General features: G+C 45.7%; 1 protein-coding gene across 2 annotated transcripts in view; it reads right to left on the bottom strand.

Moving 5' to 3' along the window:
* LOC138663402 (oocyte zinc finger protein XlCOF6-like) overlaps positions 1-23,298 on the bottom strand; it is an 85,213-nt gene that overhangs the window by 30,827 nt on the left and 31,088 nt on the right. The window contains exon 1 of one of the 2 annotated variants that reach the window (XM_069749586.1): positions 13,361-13,428. The exons of the other annotated variant lie outside the window; for it this stretch is intronic. The gene's annotated coding sequence lies outside the window, so the exon portion shown is untranslated. Of the gene's footprint in view, positions 1-13,360; positions 13,429-23,298 lie in introns of those variants that run through there. 2 annotated transcript variants of the gene reach the window in all.

The raw sequence follows: 23,298 nt of genomic DNA, 5'->3' as shown, positions 1-23,298 counted from the left end.
ATTAATATTCAGTAGATCCTCCTTTTTCAAAAATAAAAGCCTCTAGTCGCTTCCTGTAGCTTTTAATGAGTTCCTGGATCCTGGATGAAGGTATATTTGACCATTCCTCTTTACAAAACAATTCCAGTTCAGTTAAGTTTGATGGTCGCAGAGCATGGACAGCCCTCTTCAAATGATCCCACAGATGTTCAATGATATTCAGGTCTGGGGACTGGGATGGCCATTCCAGAACAGTGTAATTGTTCCTCTGCATGAATGCCTGAGTAGATTTGGAGCGGTGTTTTGGATCATGTCTTGCTGAAAGATCCATCCCCTGCGTAACTTCAACTTTGTCACTGATTCATGAACATTATTGTCAAGAATCTGCTGATACTGAGAGGAATTCATGCGTCCCTCAACTTTAACAAGATTCCCGGTGCCGGCATTGGCCACACAGCCCCAAAGCATGATGGAACCTCCACCAAATTTTACTGTGGGTAGCAAGTGTTTTTCTTGGAATGCTGTGCTTTTTGGCCACCATGCATGACACCTTTTTGCATGACCAAACAACTCAATCTTGGTTTCATCAGTCCACAGGACCTTCTTCCAAAAAGAAATTGGCTTCTCCAAATGTGCTTTTGCATACCTCACATGACTCTGTGGCGTGCTGTCAGAAACTGCTTCTTTCGCATCACTCTCCCATGCAGCTTCCCCTTGTGCAAAGTGCATTGTATAGTTGACCGATGCACAGTGACACCATCTGCAGCAAGTTGATGCTGCAGCTCTCTGGAGGTGGTCTGAGGATTGTCCTTGACTGATCTCACCATCTTTCTTCTCTGCCTTTCTGATGTTTTTCTTGGCCTGCCACTTCTGGCCTTAACAAGAACTGTACCTGTGTTCTTCCAATTCCTTACTGTGCTCCTCACAGTGGAAATTGACAGGCAAAATCTCTGAGACAGCTTTTTGTATCCTTCCCCTGAACAACTATGTTGAATAATCTTTGTTTTCAGATCATTAGACAGTTGTTTTGAGGAGCCCATGATGTCACTCTTCAGAGGAGATTCAAACAGAAGAACAACTTGCAAGTGGCCACTTTAAGTAGCTTTTCTCATGATTGCATACACCTGGCTATGAAGTTCAAAGCTCAATGAGGTTAGAAAACCAAAAAAAGTGCTTTAGTAAGTCAGTAAAAAGTAGGTAGGAGTATTTAAAACAAGAAAATGATAAGGGTGCCCATACTTATGCACATGTCAAATTCTGTTTGAATGCAGATTGCACATTTTCTGTTAGTACAATAAACCTGTTGCAAAAAAAACAATTTTTATAAAACATTAAGCTTAAGATTAATAGGGGTGCCCAAACTTTTTCATATAAACATAAGGATGAATGACCTCGGGGAGATCAAAACATCCAACACCGCGGAGACACCATCACGTGTTTCTCAACGCAGTGATCCAGAACACTGCCCCCATCCCTTATGCAAATGCATGTAGAAAAGCCGCGGAGACGCCATCACGTGTTTCTCAATGCAAGCAATAAATAGCCAGGTCTTTCACCGGGAAGGAACAACCACGGGAAGGGCAGCATCCCAAAGGGAAAACCACCTATGCTAAAACATGGTATCCATCCACAGACAGCTGTTTCGGGGTATTTGCCCCTCATCAGTGTGGAGTAGGAAACTGGCTATTAGGAGCAGTGCCTAGTACAAGGACTATAAACATAAGGATGAATGACCTCGGGGAGATCAAAACATCCAACACCGCGGAGACACCATCACGTGTTTCTCAACGGAGTGATCCAGAACACTGCTCCCATCCCTTATGGGAAATATGCAAATGCATGTAGAAAAGCCGCGGAGACACCATCACGTGTTTCCTACTCCACACTGATGAGGGGCAAATACCCCAAAACAGCTGTCTGTGGATGGATACCATGTTTTGGCATAGGTGGTTTTCCCTTTGGGATGCTGCCCTTCCCGTGGTTGTTCCTTCCTGGTGAAAGACCTGGCTATTTATTGCTTGCGTTGAGAAACATGTGATGGTGTCTCCGCGGCTTTTCTACATGCAAACTTTTTCATATAACTGTATATGGATAGTTAGGCTACTTTCACACATCAGCTTTTTGCCGTAAGGCATAATATGGCGAGTTTTGAAAAAAAACGGATCCATTTTTTTTTTGCCAGATACGTTTTTTTTCTTATAAAGCTGTATTAGCACCAGATTGCGCTTGATCGTCACACGTTTCATCCGTTTTTTGCTGGATCCGTCAAAAGAAACTGTTTCCAGCGAACGGAAAAAACGTACAGAGGAAAGTTTTTTCTGTCCTGCGAAAAAACGCACAGCGACGGATCCGGCGAAAAACGTATGAAACTGAGATGTGAAATGATGAATCCGGCCTCTGAATCTGTTTTTTCATGCATGTTTCCATTGAAATCATGCACATTTTCCATTCTCTCTCTCGCTCTCTCTCTAAGGCCGGCGTCACACTGGCATATTGCATCTGATGCGAAATCATCGGATGCGATATGCTAATGACACTCAGCTCCTGCTCGCAGCAGAGCAGGAGCCGAGTGTCATGCGTCTGTCCTCCGATTCTCTCGCACAGGGATCGGAGCACAGCTGCGAAGGAGGCGGAGAAATGAATTTCTCCATCTCCTCCATTGCCAGGGTCCGCTTATAACGCACATCACTCGGATGCTATCCGAGTGGTGTGCGCTGTCTCACTCGCACCCATAGGCGTATATGGTTGCGAGTGAGCCGAGAGTTTTCCTCGGTCCGAGACAATCACAGCATGCTGCGATTGTCTCGGACCGAGGAAAACGGCAGACAAAATGTCGGCTGGTGGGAGCTGCCCCATAGATTAACATTGGTCCGAGTGCAATGCGATTTTTTAACACGCCAGTGTGGCGCCGGTCTAAAAAAACAAACGGATCAGTTGCATCAGTTTTTCACTATTTGCAACGGATCTGTTTTTTCAAAAATTTGCACGATCCTGCATGACGGAAACAAACTGATGTGTGAAAGCAGCCTAACTATCCATATATCTATCTACATCTATCCATCAGGCAGGATCCGGCGAATTTTTGAAAAAACGGATCCGTTGCAAATAGTGAAAAACTGATGCAACTGATCCTTTTTTTGAAAGAGAGAGAGAACGGAAAATGTGCATGATTTCAATGGAAAAAATGCATGAAAAACTGGATTCGGAGGCCGGATTCATCATTTCACATCTCAGTTTCATACGTTTTTCGCCGGATCCGTCGCTGGGCGTTTTTTTCACCGGACAGAAAAAAAAAGGTTTTTTTGTACATTTTCTCCGTCCGCTGGAAACAGCTGTTTTGACGGATCCGGCAAAAAATGGATGAAACGTGAGGCCCTCAGGCGCAATCCGGCGCCAATATAACTATGAGAAAAAAAAGGATCCGGCGGAAAAAAAAACACGGATCCGTTTTTTCAAAACTCGCCGGATTGTGCCTGACGGCAAAAACCTGATGTGTGAAAGTAGCCAGATAGATATATGGATTGATATACTATGTATCTATAGATATAGCTATCTATCTATAAATATACAGTATCTATAGATAAATATAGCCATAGTTATATCTATAAATATATCCACAGTTATATCTATACATATATCGTATATACTCGAGTATAAGCCGACCCGAGTATAAGCCGACCCCCCTAATTTTGCAACAAAAAACTGGGAAAACTTATTGACTTGACTATAAGCCTAAGGTGGGAAATGCAGCAGCTACTGGTAAATGTCAAAAATAAAAATAGATATCAATAAAAGTAAAATTAATTGAGACATCAGTAGGTTAAGTGTTTTTGAATATCCATATTGAATCAGGAGCCCCATATAATGCTCCATGCAGTTCTTTATGGCCCCATAAGATGCCCCATATAATGCTCCATGCAGTTCTTTATGGCCCCATAAGATGCCCCATATAATGCTCCATTCAGTTCTTTATGGCCCCATAGATGCTCCATATAATGCTCCATGCAGTTCATTATGGCCCCATAGGTGCTCCATATAATGCTCCATTCAGTTCTTTATGGCCCCATAGATGCTCCATATAATGCTCCATGCAGTTCCTTATGGCCCCATATAATGCTCCAATGCAGTTCTTTACGGCCCCATAGATGCCCCAAATAATGCTCCATGCAGTTATGTCCCCATAGATGCTCCATACAATGCTCCATGCAGTTCTTTATGGCCCCATAGATGCTCCATATAGCCACATGTAATGCTGCTGCTGCTGCACTAAAAAAAAAAATGACATACTCACCTATCGTCGCTGCTCCTCAGCATCCCGTCTCTCCACACTGACTGTTCAGGCAGAGGGCGGCGCACACACTAATTCATCATCGCGCCCTCTGACCTGAACAGTCACTGCAGAGGACGCGGAAGACGAGGCGGCGGTGGAACGGGGAAAGGTGAATATGACATACTCACCTGCTCCCGCCGGCGCTCCTGGCGCGGTCCGTGCATGTTCCACAATCTCCGGAAGCGGCAGCTTCTTCCTGTAGTGAGTGGTCACGTGGCACCGCTCACTACAGTAATGAATATGCGGCTCCACCCCTATGGGAGTGGAGTCCATATTCATAACTTTAATGAGCGGTAGCAGTGAACACTGAACAGGGGAAGAAGCTGCCGCGCCCAAAGACCGTGGGACATGCGGGGACCGCGCCAGGAGCGCTGGGAGCAGGTGAGTATTTGACAGGCGTCGCTCCCCCTCACCCGCCGACCCCCCCGCCTTCCATGACTCGAGTATAAGCCGAGAGGGGCACTTTCAGCCCATTTTTTGAGCTGAAAATCTCAGCTTATACTCGAGTATATACGGTATCTATACATATATCCATAGTTATCCATGTACAGATATATAGATTTATCTATGCATATATCTATAGATACATTCATAGATACAGTGGGGCAAAAAAGTATTTAGTCAGTCAGCAATAGTGCAAGTTCCACCACTTAAAAAGATGAGAGGCGTCTGTAATTTACATCATAGGTAGACCTCAACTATGGGAGACAAACTGAGAAAAAAAAATCCAGAAAATCACATTGTCTGTTTTTTTATCATTTTTTTTGCATATTATGGTGGAAAATAAGTATTTGGTCAGAAACAAACAATCAAGATTTCTGGCTCTCACAGACCTGTAACTTCTTCTTTAAGAGTCTCCTCTTTCCTCCACTCATTACCTGTTTAATTTTGTTATCAGTATAAAAAGACACCTGTGCACACCCTCAAACAGTCTGACTCCAAACTCCACTATGGTGAAGACCAAAGAGTTGTCCAAGGACACCAGAAACAAAATTGTAGCCCTGCACCAGGCTGGGAAGACTGAATCTGCAATAGCCAACCAGCTTGGAGTGAAGAAATCAACAGTGGGAGCAATAATTAGAAAATGGAAGACATACAAGACCACTGATAATCTCCCTCGATCTGGGGCTCCACGCAAAATCCCACCCCGTGGGGTCAGAATGATCACAAGAACGGTGAGCAAAAATCCCAGAACCACGCGGGGGGACCTAGTGAATGAACTGCAGAGAGCTGGGACCAATGTAACAAGGCCTACCATAAGTAACACACTACGCCACCATGGACTCAGATCCTGCAGTGCCAGACGTGTCCCACTGCTTAAGCCAGTACATGTCCGGGCCCGTCTGAAGTTTGCTAGAGAGCATTTGGATGATCCAGAGGAGTTTTGGGAGAATGTCCTATGGTCTGATGAAACCAAACTGGAACTGTTTGGTAGAAACACAACTTGTCGTGTTTGGAGGAAAAAGAATACTGAGTTGCATCCATCAAACACCATACCTACTGTAAAGCATGGTGGTGGAAACATCATGCTTTGGGGCTGTTTCTCTGCAAAGGGGCCAGGACGACTGATCCGGGTACATGAAAGAATGAATGGGGCCATGTATCGTGAGATTTTGAGTGCAAACCTCCTTCCATCAGCAAGGGCATTGAAGATGAAACGTGGCTGGGTCTTTCAACATGACAATGATCCAAAGCACACCGCCAGGGCAACGAAGGAGTGGCTTCGTAAGAAGCATTTCAAGGTCCTGGAGTGGCCTAGCCAGTCTCCAGATCTCAACCCTATAGAAAACCTTTGGAGGGAGTTGAAAGTCCGTGTTGCCAAGCGAAAAGCCAAAAACATCACTGCTCTAGAGGAGATCTGCATGGAGGAATGGGCCAACATACCAACAACAGTGTGTGGCAACCTTGTGAAGACTTACAGAAAACGTTTGACCTCTGTCATTGCCAACAAAGGATATATTACAAAGTATTGAGATGAAATTTTGTTTCTGACCAAATACTTATTTTCCACCATAATATGCAAATAAAATGTTAAAAAAACAGACAATGTGATTTTCTGGATTTTTTTTTCTCAGTTTGTCTCCCATAGTTGAGGTCTACCTATGATGTAAATTACAGACGCCTCTCATCTTTTTAAGTGTTGGAACTTGCACTATTGCTGACTAACTAAATACTTTTTTGCCCCACTGTATATAATAGCAAGGCCTATGTTTCTTACTGAACAATTAATGTTAAAAAAAACGGGAAAAAATGGCGAGGACTCCTGCGCAATTTTCTGCGACAGAGGGGGAAAGCCGACGGCCGGGGGCCAATATTTGTAGCCTGGGAAGGGGGCAATACCCATGGCCCCTCCCAGGCTATGAATATCAACCCGCAGCTGTCTGCGTAGCCTTTACTGGCTATTAAAATAGGGGACCCCCCAAACAAAATGATGTGGGGTCCCCCTATATTTTATAGCCAGAAAGGCTAAGCAGACAGCTGCGGGCTGATATTCATAGCCTAGAGAGGGGCCATGGATATTGGCCTCCCCCCGGCTACAAATACTAGCCCCCAGCCGCCCCAGAAATGGTGCATCTGTTAGATGCACCAATTCCAGCACTTAGCCCCTCTCTTCCCACTGCCGAGTAGCGGTGGGATATGGGGTAATAAAGGGTTAATGTCACCTTGCTATTGTAAGGTGACATTAAGCCAGGTTAATAATGGAGATGCATCAATAAGATGCTTATCCATTATTAATCCTAGAGTATTGAAAGAGTTAAAAAAAATAAAGACATAGCCAGAAAAAAGTAATTTATTATTCTTAATTTAACCATACTTACCATACTCGATCGCCTGTAAAAAATGTAAAATAATAAACCGTATACTCCCTGTCCGACGCAGCCCAATTAATAACGAGTGTCCCACGACGATCTCCCCTATAGAACAGTGACATGTCACTGCTCAATAAGGCCTTCAGTGACACACTGACAGGAGACAATGGCTCCTGCAGTGTATCACTGAGGTTACCTTAGTTCAGGGTCTCACTTTATGGCATTGCTGCATGGGAACTTTCTCACACAGCAGTGCCACAAGTGAGACTAGGGATTATTTCTCACAGGGGTGGAGGAATACAGATGCTGCTGCTCTCCACGGGAGTTTGTCGTGGGACACTCATTTTAATTGGATGTCTGCGGATCAGGGAGTATATTGGCTGTTCATTATTTTAGTATTTTTTTTTTACAGGTGACACTCGCTTCGGGGATCAAAGTGACAAGTGATGGTGAGTATGTACTCTATGTTGTATGTACTGTATGTCTAGATGTTGTATGTATGTTGCATGTATGTTGTATGTACTGTATGTTTAAATGTTGCATGTTTGTAGTATGTTGCATGTATGTAGTATGTTGCATGTATGTAGTATGTTGCATTTATGTAGTATGTTGCATGTATGTAGTATGCTGCATGTATGTAGTATGCATGTTGTATGTAATATGTTGTATGTTTGTGGTTTTTTTTTATACATTCAACACATTAGCCGGATGATGGGACTACTACTGTCCCATCATTGGCTAATGTGTCAATCACTGTCACTGTAGCAGGCATAGCCCGATGGGACTTGTAGTCCCATTGGACAATGCCTGCACACACACATGCACACACACACAGTGCCACACACACCTGGACAGGCCGCAGACCCCCCGGACAGGCCGCAGACCTCCCGGACAGGCCGCAGACCCCCCGGACAGACCGCAGAGCTGGCACGGAGAGCCCGCAGACCACTCGGACAGCCCACAGACCCCGCACGGAGAGGCCACAGACCTCCGGACAGCCCGCAGACCACCCAGGCAGCCCGCAGACGCGGCACAGAGAGCTTGCAGACCCCGCCCGCACACATAGTCACCGCCCACACTCTTCCCCCCCCGAACTTCAGCGTTTCCTCCTCAGCTAAACCGCAGATCTTTTTTACATCTGCGGTTTTGCTGCGAAAGTGCCCGACTCAATGCAAGTCAATGGGTGCAGAAACGCTGCAGTTCCGCACAAAGAATTGACATACTGCGGAAAAAACAACGCTGCGTTTCCCCGCGTTTTTTTCCGCAGCATGTGCACAGCGGATTTGGTTTTCCATAGGTTTACATGGTACTGAAGACCGCATGGAAAACTGCTGCAGATCCGCAGCGTCAAAAAATGCTGCGGATCCGCGGTAAAAACCGCAACGTGTGAACATGGCCTTAGAGAGAATGTCAAGTGCGGAATATCAGGCTGTAATAAGAGCAGACAAGACACTGGTTGATGAGCACAGAATTCTCTCAGTGTTAACGAAGTAGCTATTGTAATGGTTGGACGGGACTTTCTAAGCCGAGATATAATTATTCAGCGACGAAGCGAAAATCTTCAGCGTATTACAGAAACACATAGATCATATGATGCTCTGCAATATCCTATAATATTGTGGAATGGCCAAGATGGCGATCACTATAATCTAACGCAGACTGATCCCAACACTGCGAGGCCAACCAATAAACCAACTGATAAACATATCAGCTATGGACTTCAAAGCCTATCAAATAATGATCTGGGTAAATCTGGGTAAATCTGACAGGGAGAAGGACTTGGGGATCCTAGTTAATGATAAACTTACCTGGAGCAGCCAGTGCCAGGCAGCAGCTGCCAAGGCAAACAGGATCATGGGGTGCATTAAAAGAGGTCTGGATACACATGATGAGAGCATTATACTGCCTCTGTACAAATCCCTAGTTAGACCGCACATGGAGTGCTGTGTCCAGTTTTGGGCACCGGTGCTCAGGAAGGATATAATGGAACTAGAGAGAGTACAAAGGAGGGCAACAAAATTAATAAAGGGGATGGGAGAACTACAATACCCAGATAGATTAGCGAAATTGGGATTATTTAGTCTAGAAAAAAGAAGACTGAGGGGCGATCTAATAACCATGTATAAGTATATAAGGGGACAATACAAATATCTCGCTGAGGATCTGTTTATACCAAAGAAGGTGACGGGCACAAGGGGGCATTCTTTGCGTCTGGAGGAGAGAAGGTTTTTCCACCAACATAGAAGAGGATTCTTTACAGTTAGGGCAATGAGAATCTGGAATTGCTTGCCTGAGGAGGTGGTGATGGCGAACTCAGTCGAGGGGTTCAAGAGAGGCCTGGATGTCTTCCTGGAGCAGAACAATATTGTATCACACAATTATTAGGTTCTGTAGAAGGACGTAGATCTGGGGATTTATTATGATGGAATATAGGCTGAACTGGATGGACAAATGTCTTTTTTCGGCCTTACTAACTATGTTACTATGATCAGACAACAATGGAGGCAACTTTTTCATAAATTTATATAATATGTATGCCAAGGAGGAGAGCGAGTGTCTTATGTACATACAGTACGGCAAGATTTAAAGTGAACCTGTCAGCAGGATTGTGCACAGTAACCTACAGACAGTGTCAGGTCAGCGCCGTTATACTGATTAAAAAGTTACCTTGGTTGATGGAATCTGTCTTGTGGTGGTTGTCTAATTTCAGAAATGCTATTGTCAATGATGGCAACGTGATGGACATTGGGGGAATGGTTATTTTACTGGCAGGAAGTCCCAGACATATGCACGAGTACGCTCAGGACGCCATGACATATGTTCACATATATGGTCGTTCAGATTTGCTTATTATAGTCACGTGTAATCCAACTTAGCCAGAGAAAAGGGAAGAGCTTCTGAATGGTCAGGGCCCCTCAACATGATTAAACCCTCCGTCAGGGGCAACTGATCTGACAGGCGCAGCTCACTGTGTTTCATTTCTCTATTTTCAGTGGTTTGTCTGGGAAACACCATCCTCCCAGGACCTTCCTAATTTTAAAGGCTGTGGGAAACCTGAGAAGCCTCTTGAGCTGCAGGAGATCAGATATCAGTGTTTTGGCTTCTCAGGCTCTTTGCCCCTGAATGCGTCACACCTTTGACAATTAGAATTTGCTGTTTTTATTCATCCCAATTGTTTTTTTTAGCTTGTTTTAAGAATAGCTAGTGCTAAATTTGTGGATTTGTCATAGAAGGTTTTGTTAGAAATAATAGTGTGCTTCTCAGGCACATTGCGCCCTAACACATATTCTGTCTCTTGCTTCTGCTTTTGTTATGAAATGGCGAGGAGAATATTTGACTTGTCCAATGCCCTTCATGTTGAGCAAGTGCAAAATATACTGCTTGATGATGAGACAGACCCCTTACAGCTAGAAGATTTAGGGGAAGAAAGTGAGATTGATTCAGAAGATGATGTGGAAGAATGTCCAGATGTGTCTGATACAGATCAAGATGGAGAGAGTGAGGAGGATGCTCAAGACATAGAAACACATTACTTTTCTGGTTATTAAACATTTTTTTTTACACCTGATTATGTGTATTCCCATTTATTACATTCCTATTAAGGTAACTGATTACTTTTAGAGCAATGAAATTTTAAAAAAGGAAAATATAGCCAATTTTCTAGCCTGTGCCGGACAGGCGCAATGCCCCTAAACTCGTAATGAAACATATTGCCCCTGACGGAGGGTTAAAGGGAACATGTCAGCTGGATTGTGCACAGTAACCTACACACAGTGTCAGGTCGGCATCATTATGCTGATTAAAATGATACCTGGTAATGAAATCCATCTTGTGGTTGTTTAATCTTTATTTACAATTCTCAGTTAATGAGATTCTCGTGCTTCGGGGCGGTCTGTGAGCGGGGCTCTTTGTATGGTGCTCTGCTTACATATTAATTACATAAAATAATTAAATGGGTATTATAGATGCGATCATGCTACAGCGCAGGCATCGCCGCCAGCAAGTGCCTGCTGAATGTGCATTTATTTTTTTTAAAACATATTATATTCAGTATGTAAAATAGGAGGCAGGTCAGTGAGGGATAAGTGACCTGTCAGAAGCCATCAGTATGAATATCTAAGAGAGCACCACATAAAGACAGGATAAGTTCTGGATCAGGACCGTATGGCTGGTAAAAGGACAGGTACTGGATAGAAAACAGACATGATACGGTCAGGAACATAGGATGGACTCGGGTACAGGATCACACAGGTGCAGGTTCAGACTGCACTGGTGAGGGTAGGGGTATAAGAGTGATATATTGTATGGTGGGAGGTGGCTTGATTGCGATTGGTGCACTGTGTGGCATTGACGCTATTTAAAGCTGACCCCTGACATGGTTTGTTATGCTTGAAAAAGACCTTCGGGTCGAAACGTTGCTGTAACATGGCTCAATAAATTTCTATTTTGGAATACTACACCCGAATGGAGCGTTGGTTCTTTATTCATCTTTGGGTACTGGATAGAAAACAGACACGATGCGGATACAGGACGGACTCGAGTACAGGATCACACAGGTGCAGGTTCAGACTGCACTGGTGAGGGTAGGGGTATAGGTGTGTACTGGTAGATGCAGGATGGGCTCAGGAGCAAGTTACAGAAGGATGCACATGATCAGGTTCAAACAGGGCAAGCATGATGGACAGGATCAGGTTAAGGGAGCACACATACAGGGACCTTACAAATAAGGCTACTTTCACACATCAGGTTTTTTGTTTCAGGCTAAATCTGGCTCTTTGGAGAACAACCGGAACCAGAAAAAATAAAAACCGGAACCGGTTTTCCCCCCATTGACTTGTATTTGCGCTGGATTGCGCCGGATGGCCTAATGTTTCTTCCATTTTTTTCCCGGATCCGGGGAATATTCGATTCCGGCGTCTGGAAAAAACGTCTACTGTAACGTTTTTTGTCTGCGGTGAAAAAGCCGGAAGTGCCGGATCAGGCCTTTCCGGCTTTTCACTACAACGCATGTCTATGGAAAGGCGGATCCGGCGGTCTGATCCGGCTTTTTATACTGAGCATGCTCAGAAACTATGGGCTTGCCCCCAGGAGACATAGGGGGCGTTTTCAAAAACCGGATCCGTCATAAAACAGATGGAAAAATGGACAAAACGGATGAAAACCGGAAGGAACGGATCCGGTTTACCGCCGGATCCGTTCCTTCCGGTTTTCACATATTAGGCCGGATACGGCGTGATGCCGGAATCGGCATGGCGCCAAAAGACGGATGTGTGAAAGTAGCCTAAGTAGCAGAAAACACACTGATTACTAATGTTGCTAAAATACCTCCCAATAATGGAGAGTGCCTTAAATATCAAACGTCTCCATCATGTAACGTGAAGGAAAGGCTATGTGCAACATGAAGAGATAAGGAAAAGGGAACCAAACACTAGGGAAGGGGGGAGTGGAGACCCCTAGACAGATCTAATGTCACCCTGTCTGCCCTATTGTCTCAACATAGGTTCCGCACTTATCGCCGAGCAGGATACCTAATCCCTGCGTGACCCTGGCGATAAGCCCTGCAACGGGAAGGACAGGATGCGCGCTAGACAATCCCCACTACTGCTAAAGACAGCTACGACACATAAAACAAGGAAACTTAGCTTGAGTAGACTCAGAGAAACACCGTCGTCCTTCAAACGCCACAGAGGACGCCAGGCGACTGCTGCAGCTACTAGCCTCAACAGGGAAGTGCAAATAGAAAATATCACCCGGACTTGCCAGCAGCAAGTATATCACACTCAGGTCCAGGTGTGGCCATTAGCACCGGGGAGGTGACCACTCGTCTGCAAAGCAAACTACTGAGACCTTCTGCAGACAGATGCAGTGTAACGGTCTGCAGCCTCTGACACATCCGTCTCCCGGCTATTGGCTGAGGATGTTTGCAGACGTGCAGGTGCTGCCCCTGTGATAGGCCGGAGCGCGCCCGCAGCACACTGCCAGGAGACCTGCGTCACAACTGCCTAGAAGTCACCTCAGCGTCCATCCTGACAATGGAGAAGATTATTTCACTGCAAACAATGCAGAGGAACGAGCGGCTCCACCACCGAACACAACAGAACTATAGATGGAGGCGCACGGCTCAGTCACACTAGGACTGACCTGAATCCAGCGCTCTGGAAACTCCTGTCTATAATATCACTAAGATCTGGGGGATCCAGTCACTTACTGGGGGGAATTGTTCTACTTTTTGCAACGTTACCTGTTCTTAAAGGAGCAATACCAGCAGACGAGCTGAATGGCTGTTCTGTGCGCACAGGACCTGTGATGAGGTCACAGGAGGGGAGGAGTCAGGGGTCACATGATCAGGGGCCTCAGTGTGTGCAGGACTCTGCTGTGCTGGTTGTCATGGTGCTGGATGAGGGGAAGTTTCTGTGTGAGGTCAGGAGGGGTTTACAGTGCGGATGTAGCAGAGCCGTGTGTGTACGAGATGTGAGGAGCGGAGCCGTGTGTGTACAAGGTGTATTGAGCAGAGCCGTATGTGTACGAGGTGTACAGAGCAGAGCATCTGTATGAGGTGTACGAAGCGGAGCAGCGTGTGTACGGGGTGTATGGAGCGGAGCCGCGCATGTATGAGTTGTGCGGAGCCGCGTGTGTACTGGGTGTACGGAGCGGAGCTGTGTGTTCGAGGTATACGGAGCAGAGCCGTGTGTGGATGAGGTGTACGGAGCAGAGCCGTGTGTATACGAGGTGTACAGAGCAAAGCCGAGTGTGTACTGGGTGTACAGAGCTGAGCCGCATGTGTACGAGGTGTACGGAGCGGAGCCGTGTGCGTACAAGGTGTACGGAGCGGAGCCGTGTGCGTACAAGGTGTACAGAGCGGAACCGCATGTGTACAAGGTGTATAGAGCAGAACATTTATAACGTGAATATTGTGACATTTTGGTGTAGTGACCTTTCTCAGACACTCGCTGGATGGGGGCGCTGTGGGCAGGAATATCTTATAGGACGCTGCACAATTTATAAAGCAATTTCTGGAGAATGAGGCGACTCCCAGCAGGAGATCTCTGTTATGACCTGGTGGTCAGGACAATAATGGACATGGTGGTTAAGAGCACACGGAATGACCTGATAGTTACTGATAATAAGGACGAGCTCTGGGACGTGGGAACTCTGCTGACCGCAATCCCTAAACCTATCAAACACACTAGAAATAGCCGTGGATTGCGCCTAACGCTCCCTATGCAACTCGGCACAGCCTAAGAAACTAGCTAGCCCTGAAGATAGAAAAATAAAGCCTACCTTGCCTCAGAGAAATTCCCCAAAGGAAAAGGCAGCCCCCCACATATAATGACTGTGAGTAAAGATGAAAATACAAACACAGAGATGAAATAGATTTAGCAAAGTGAGGCCCGACTTACTGAACAGACCAAGGATAGGAAAGGTTACTTTGCGGTCAGCACAAAAACCTACAAAAAGACCACGCAGAGGGCGCAAAAAGACCCTCCGCACCGACTCACGGTGCGGAGGCGCTCCCTCTGCGTCCCAGAGCTTCCAGCAAGCAAGACAACAAATTAAATAGCAAGCTGGACAGAAAAATAGCAAAACAAAGAAATACAAGCTGGAACTTAGCTTCTGATGGGAAGACAGGTCACAAGAACGATCCAGGAGTGAACAGACCAATACTGGAACATTGACAGGTGGCATGGAGCAAAGATCTAAGTGGAGTTGAATAGAGCAGCAGCTAACGAATTAACCTCGTCACCTGTGAAACTCAGAAACACCCACCAGAGGAAGTCCATGGACAGAACCAGCCGAAGTACCATTCATGACCATTCATATCTCCTCCCTCATTTCTGTCTATCAGCCTAACAGACCACTGCGCTCTGCAAATGACTTTCGGCTAACCTCTGCACTAATCCGTACCTCCCACTCCCGACTCCAAGACTTCTCCCGTGCTGCGCCAATCCTCTGGAATGCTCTACCCCAAGATATTAGGACCATCCATAATTTGCATAGTTTTAGGCGCTCGCTCAAAACACATTTGTTCAGAGCAGCCTATCACGTTCACTAATCAAAGTTATGTTATGTTTGTGTGTAGCCCATTCACTATCCCCATCTATTCCCCAACCCCTGAAGATGGCTGGACCATGATTGTAAATACATCATTGTAAATACACACCTGTACTTTGTATCTCCCCCACCTCATTGTAGATTGTAAGCTCTCACGAGCAGGGTCGTCTTATTTTGCTTTAATTATTGTATTGTTAACGTTGTTACTTATGACTTTTGTGTTTGAAACTGTTAAACTGTAAAGCGCTGCGGAATATGTTGGCGCTATATAAATAAAGATTATTATTATTATTATGACCACAGGAGGGAGCCTGACAACAGAATTCACAACAGTACCCCCCCCCCTTGAGGAGGGGTCACCAAACCCTCACCAGGGCCCCCAGGCCGACCAGGATGAGCCAAATGAAAGGCACGAACCAGATCGGCAGCATGAACATCAGAGGCAAAAACCCAGGAATTATCTTCCTGACCATAACCCTTCCACTTGACCAGCTACTGGAGTTTCCGTCTCGAAACACGAGAATCCAAAATCTTCTCCACCACATACTCCAACTCCCCCTCAACTAACACCGGGGCAGGAGGATCAACGGATGGAACCACAGGCGCCAAGTATCTCCGCAATAACGACCTATGGAACACATTATGGATGGCAAAAGAAGCAGGAAGGGCCAAACGAAATGACACAGGATTGATAACCTCAGAAATCTTATACGGACCAATGAAACGAGGCTTAAACTTAGGAGAGGAAACCTTCATAGGAACATAACGAGGCGACAACCAAACCAAATCCCCAACACGAAGTCGGGGACCCACACAGCGCCGGCGGTTAGCGAAACGTTGAGCCTTCTCCTGGGACAATGTCAAATTGTCCACCACATGAGTCCAAATCTGCTGCAACCTATCCACCACAGTATCTACACCAGGACAGTCCGAAGACTCAACCTGCCCTGAAGAGAAACGAGGATGGAAACCAGAATTGCAGAAAAACGACGAAACCAAAGTAGCCGAGCTGGCCCGATTATTAAAGGCGAACTCAGCCAACGGCAAAAAGGACACCCAATCACCCTGATAAGCAGAAACAAAGCATCTCAGATATGTTTCCAAAGTTTGATTAGTTCGTTCGGTTTGGCCATTTGTCTGAGGATGGAAAGCCGAGGAAAAAGACAAATCAATGCCCATCCTAGCACAAAAGGATCGCCAAAACCTTGAAACAAACTGGGAACCTCTGTCAGAAACGATGTTCTCCGGGATACCATGTAAACGAACCACATGCTGGAAAAATAATGGCACCAAATCAGAGGAGGAAGGCAATTTAGACAAAGGTACCAAATGGACCATCTTAGAAAAGCGATCACAAACCACCCAAATGACCGACATCTTTTGAGAGACGGGGAGATCCGAAATAAAATCCATAGAAATATGCGTCCAGGGCCTCTTCGGGACCGGCAAGGGCAAAATTAACCTCGTCACCTGTGAAACTCAGAAACACCCACCAGAGGAAGTCCATGGACAGAACCAGCCGAAGTACCATTCATGACCACAGGAGGGAGCCCGACAACAGAATTCACAACAGATCTCGTGGCTCCGGAGGGAAGAATCACTGTTTGGTTTCAGGATTACAAATCTGTCTGGAATAATGTGCAGCTGCCAGAACAGCGACCCCCCACCCCCAAAGTGACCCCATTTCAGATTGACAGTCCTCAGGGAATCCATCTGGGCCTGGGTGGTGTTTTTTTTCCAACATAGATCTTTATATTTCTGGGTCGTGGAAAAATTATTTTTTCCACTAAAATGTTTTGGGTCCAAACGTTTCAATTTCACAAGTAAAATGGAGCCACAATTAATACAGAAATTTCTCCCAAACCTGAGGTCAGGAATGACTGCACATGGCCGGGCTCCAATGGGGAGAGTCACTATTTTGCTTTTGGAGCAGTAATTTGGCAGTCCTCGCTTGTGTGGACCAATTACAAAGCCCCCGTGGTGTGTGAAGACATATAACCTCCTAAAGTGACCCCATTTCAGACACTGTACCCACCAGGGAAGTCATCTCAGGGTGTAATGGGCATTTTTATCCCACAGGTGAAACTGATTTCTTTACCATTTGGCTGTGAAGATAATATTACATTTGTTCTGAGGCGCAGCAAGGGGCTCAGCTCAGGGGGAAACATCTGAGTGGGCTCCTAACCAGGTGTTACGCTGGTACCTCACCTGCCCTCTCAGCGCCTTCCTACTCACTATGGTCACCGCACGGCTTCTCAGCATGTTGCTTCCATGTGGCCTTATGGAAGGATTGGCCAGTCTCTACAGGAATATAACCCTGCTGTGTCCTTCAGAGATTAGGTTCCCAGCCTAGCCTGTGCAGGCAGGTCCTATATTAGGCAGCTCCACCCACCGCCCTGCTGAATGTTGGTTCCTAGGCTGTTCAATCTGCTAGTGGTTATGGTGTGTTACCTGTTCTTGTTGTACCTCACACTTGTGTTTCTAATCCTGGTGTTTTCCTGCTGTCCAGCCTATCCTCCTCATCAGTAGCTCCAGTTAAGACCTGGCGGACACCTAGTTACTAGTGATGAGCGAGCACTAAAATGCTCAGGTGCTCGTTGTTCAGGTCGAGCAGATTGGAATACTCCAGTACAATGTAAACCTATGGGAAATGCAATCCGCAGTGCACATGCTGCAGAAAAAAATGCGCGGAAACGCAGTGGTTTACATTCCGCAGCATGTCAATTCTTTGTGCGGAATCCGCAGCGGTTTTACACCTGCTCCATGATAGAAAACCGCAGGTGTAAAACCGCAATGGAATCCGCACAAAAACCGCTGTAAATCCGCAGGAAAAGTGCAGTGTTTTTGCCCTGCGGATTTATCAAATCCGCTGCGGAAAAATCCGCAGAGGACCATTCTACGTGTGCATATAGCCTAAGGCCAAATATTTAACCCCAGACCAAAAATTTCCTCCCCCACTTAGGCTTAGTACAGACGCAGCGTTTTTGAAGCATTTTTGAACTTTAACATTGCTTTCAACCACTACAAATGCGTTCACTGGGAAATGTCATTGTAACATTTAACAACCCTAGCTGGCCATGTGGTGTGTGACACATAAGCAGACCCATCTTGTTTCATTTACGAAGGAGGAACTCTTAAAGTCACAGGGCCTAATTTTACTGATGCATCAGGTGGCATTAATCTTCTTAAAGGGCCATTGTGAAAAAGCGTGTCTCCTAAGCTGTTGTAGCCTATGCTGTGAGTGGATGGGCTGCCAAGAATTACGACGCACCACAAAACCCCTGTCCTAAGATGTCCAGGGGGGACTTCTGAAAAAATGTTGCATTGAATGCAAGGCCTGCCCTACTACTAATTCATATGCACCCCAATAAGCCTTTGAAACCACATACTGGATGGGCCCATGAAAATCCACTTCACAATATGCATGTTGTACTCCCGTACTCCTTTGTTTTACACATTGGCAGCAAGGCCACCCCTGCTGCGTAGTCAGTCATATGAACCCCATTATGCCATTGAACCCACATACTGGATGGGCCCATGAAAATCCACTTGTATTTTTTAATGGTATGATGGTTCTCTCTTTGCACAATTATTTACAGGAGAATAAAATTTGGCAATTTTATTTGCCATGTTTTTAACACTAAGGTTCAGATACGGCTTTAAAAAAGGCTAATACTTGCAATACAACGCAATTTTATTGCAAAGTTCAAAATTCAAGGAATAGTATGATTGAATAATGTGAGTGTGTACACTTTTGTATATGTTAACATACAAAGGTTAATAAGTACATATAAGTATTAAATAAATATAGTGATTACGTATATATGAAGATTAACTACATACAGTATACTTAGATCATCACCAAGAGGCTTTTAAACATCATCCGTCTGGAATATCAGAGAAGCAACACCAAGACAGAAAACCCTGGGAGATTACCTACACTGCATGGGCGTCCCCAATTATGCAGGTATCAGCACACTGTACATGTACAGGTACCCCAGTTTTGGCATCTGTCTTAGTCATGTTTCTCTGGTCTTATATAGTGATTTACACTATTTAGTAACTCTTGTTTCACCCAGACCTTCAAGTGGCAACTTTTCAAGGTTGGATGAAACTGAGATATGGAGTCATCAGACGAGGGGCAATAAACCCCTAGAAAATAAAAGCGACAAGGATTTAGATCAAACCACCGCAGGCATAGTTTCAGTAAACCTTAATGTTTTACAATGACAAACAGCAAACATATAGAGGCTTAGAACTGTTTTGAACTGAATGAACAAACATTTATCAAGATTGTGCTACTATGAGCATTGTCTGCCACATCTGTAAATGTTTTACAAGAAATGTAGCTATGTGATTGTCTGAATGCATTCGGTATACAGTATTTTAATCTTGTTTTCAAATTGCCATTTGTACATTCGCTATTTGTACATTTGAGGCAGCCAAAGTTATGGCTCTCAAGGAGAGAAACTAATATAGTGGACAAAGCTATATTTTTAATTCACTACAGAGCCAAACTAACAGCATTGCTTTATCAAATATATGATTTTTAAAGTGTATTGTGCCTAATGTGAGCAACAAGGCAACACAAAAAGGAGCTTTTTAAGGGAGCTCTTTAAGGTACGCAAATGTTATGAAGTCAAGGATGTGGTTTCACCAATGTGGGGTACCTTTTTTAAAATATATTATTGCCATCACAGCCCCCCTTGCCCAAACTTCACCGGCCTATAACAGTACAAAGCACGTTCACCCTGGTGATCTAGTGGCATGTAAAGGACACAATGCAGGAGACAGAGTTAAGAAGTAGGCCCAATGTAATGTAATGCCCAATTCCCCAATGTGGGGTTCTTTCTTTACAAATTAAAATAGTGCCATTACAACCACCTTGCCCAAAACGCACCGTACAGAGCACTTTCACATTAGTGATCTAGTGACAGGTGAAGGACACACTGAAGGAGACAGAGTTAAGAAGTAGGCCCAATGTAATGTAATACCCAATTCCCCAATGTGGGGTCTTTTTTTTACTAAATAAACTAGTGCCATCACAGCCCCGTGCCCAAAATTCACTGGCCTATAAGGGTATGTGTCCACGTTCAGGATTGCATCAGGATTTGGTCAGGATTTTTCATCAGTATTTGTAAGCCAAAACCAGGAGTGGAACAATTAGAGGAAAAGTATAATAGAAACATATGCTCCACTTTTGCATTTATCACCCACTCCTGGTTTTGGCTTACAAATACTGATGAAAAATCCTGACCAAATCCTGATGCAATCCTGAACGTGGACACATACCCTAACAGTACAGAGCGCGTCCACCCTGGTCATCTAGTGGTTGTGGATGATGAGGATGAGGATAAGGATAACAACAAACAGACCAAATGTGGAAGCGTATACCCATGTGTGGTTGTGAAGAGGTGCATGAGAATACACCTCCCAAAAACAGAATGTATTTGAGGTTATGTTTCACTGTTTTCAATTGGTGGTGTACAGAAGTCTTTCTCAATCCAGCCCTTGTTCATTTTTACAAAAGTCAGCCTGTCAGCATTTTCAGTTGACAGGTGGATGCACTTATCTGTTATAATTCCACCAGCGGCACTAAAAACCCGCTCTGACAGAACGCTAGCAGCAGGGCAGGCCAGGACCTCCAAAGCGTTGAGAGCCAGTTCATGCTACGTGTCCAGCTTGGATACCCAATAATTAAAAGGCACAGAGGAATCACGGAGGACATTTGTACGATCTGCAAGGTACTCCCTCACCATCTTCACAAACATTGCACTTCTTGTGACAGCACCCCTTGCCTCTGTGCCGTCAAGATGGGAGGGTCTGAGAGAACTGTCCCAGAACTTTGTGATTGTTCCCCTGTCTGAGCTGGATTGCACTTCTGTCTCTCTTGCTTGGACACCTTGGTTGTACAACAAACTCTGACGTCTGCTGCCAGCATTCTCACATGGGAATTTTCTATGTAATTCCGCTACAAGGGCCCTCTGGTACTGCAACATTTTAGTACACCTCTCTGCCTCTGGTAGAAAAGATTGAAAGTTATCCTTGTAGTGTGGGTCTTGAAGTGTTACCAACCAGTAATGAGTGTCACCCAAAATTTTTATAGTGCGAGGGTCACATGAAACGCAGCGCAACATAAAGTCAGCCATGCGTGCCAGACTGCTAACAGGCAAGACTTCCGAGTCCTCACCAACATGACGACTGACCTGTCCTCCTCCTCCTCCCTGTCCTCAGGCCATCCCCGCTGAACAGAAGGTATGACAGCTGTGTTTGTAGTACCGTCTATAGCGCATGAAAGTAGCTCCTGTTCTTAATCCTCCTCCTCATTGACTACCAATCCACGATGAGAAGACATGAGGCTGGGCAGAGTGTAATCCCCCTGTATGGTTCTTTGCTCGATGTCCTTGTGCTCTGCCTGCAATGCATGCTCTTTAATTGTGAGCAGAGAGGTTTTCAGAATGCTGGGAAGCGGGATGGTGACTGGTGAATGGTAATTATGGTGTCATCACTTCTCACATTTTGCTGCAGTCCTCAAAGTTTTGCAGGATGGTACATATGTCAGACATCCATGTCCACTCCTGAGGTCTTATGTGTGGAGTCTGAACTGAATATCGACTGCCTTGTTGATGTTGGTAGTCAGCAACTGCCCTCTTCTGCTCAGAAAGCCTTTCCAACATAAGCAGCGTAGAGTTCCAGCATGTAGGGACATCACACACCAGCCGGTGAGCTGGAAGCTGCAAACGCTGCCGAAGCACGGCAAGGGCGGCTGAAGCTGTAGCTGACTTTCTAAAATGGCAGACAGATGGCGTACTTTCACTAGCAGATCCAGCATCTCCGGGTAGCTTGTCAGAACACATTGAACCACGAGGTTAAGCACATGCACGAGGTTAAGCCAAGCAAGGTATGCCTGTGAGCTCACCTTGCCTCAGAGCTGCCACCAGGTTATGGCCATTGTCACACACGACCATGCCTGGCTGTAGGTTCAGCAGTGTCATCCAAACATCTGAATGCTCTTTCAGCGCTGTCCACAACTCTTCTGCATTATGCGGTTTCTCACCTATGTAGATATGTAGATTAGCTTCAGCACAGCCTGTTGCCGCTTTGCTGAGGCAGTGCTGCAGTGCTTCCAGCTTCTGACTGATCTGTTGATTTCAGAGATGGAGGATGAAGAGGAGGAGGTGCAGGAGCTGTAGACTGGGGGCAACCCTGATTGATGTAGGGCCAGCAATCCTCAGCGTGGGGAGGATGTGCTCCATCCCAATGTCCAACTGGTTCCCGGCTTCCACTATGTTAACCCAGTGTGCCGTCAGTGAGATGTACCGTCCCTGCCCACAAGCACTTGTCCATCTGTCCGTGGTTAGGTGGACTTTCCCTGTAACAGCATTGCTGAGGGCACGGGTAATGTTGTGGGACACAAGCTGGGAGAAATAGTGGCGACTGGGGACCGAGTACCTTGGGATGGCCACCGCCATCAGGTTGTGGAAGGCTTCCGTCTCAACAAGCCTGAAAGGCAGCATTTCTAGCGCAAGCAGAAGAGAAATATTTGAATTTAGGACTGTGACCTGTGGAGCATTGGCGGGGTATTTCCGCTTGCGTTCCAAAGACTGGGTTATAGACAACTGCAGGCTGTGCTGGGACAAGGACGTGGACGTGCTTGATGATGGTGCTGCTTGACTGTGTGCCACAACAGGTGCAGGGCTAGAGGCATCTTCACATGCACGGTGTACTGGGGATTGGCTTCTCCGCAAAACAGTCAAAGAAGCAGTGGTGTGACCTGCAGGCAGTGGTCCTGGAGCCTGGGGTTCGGCACACAAACTCAGGTGCTTTGCTGCCATGTGCCTGATCATGCTGGTGGTGTTCAGGCTGGTTGTTTTGCTACCCCTGCTGATGCGCGCATAGCCGGTGCTGCAAATGGCCTGTTTGGTAGAGTCTTTAAAAAATAACCAGACTCGGGAAGATCTAACAGTTGGAATGGCTACTTCCCTAATGTTGATGTTAGGGGAATGGATGCACGCCTTCTGTATGTGGCCACACTGCTTCTTCCTGCCTGTTGTGGTGATATGCCTCCTTCCCCATGTGTGCTGCTGCCCTCGCTCTGCATGTCCTCCTGCTAGGTTGGGTCAGTCA

The sequence above is a fragment of the Ranitomeya imitator genome, chromosome 2 (genome assembly GCF_032444005.1).
Source record: "Ranitomeya imitator isolate aRanImi1 chromosome 2, aRanImi1.pri, whole genome shotgun sequence".
Lineage (NCBI taxonomy): Eukaryota > Metazoa > Chordata > Amphibia > Anura > Dendrobatidae > Ranitomeya > Ranitomeya imitator.
The sequence above is the reverse complement of the archived record's forward strand: the minus strand, read 5'-3'. Positions and strand labels throughout refer to the sequence as shown.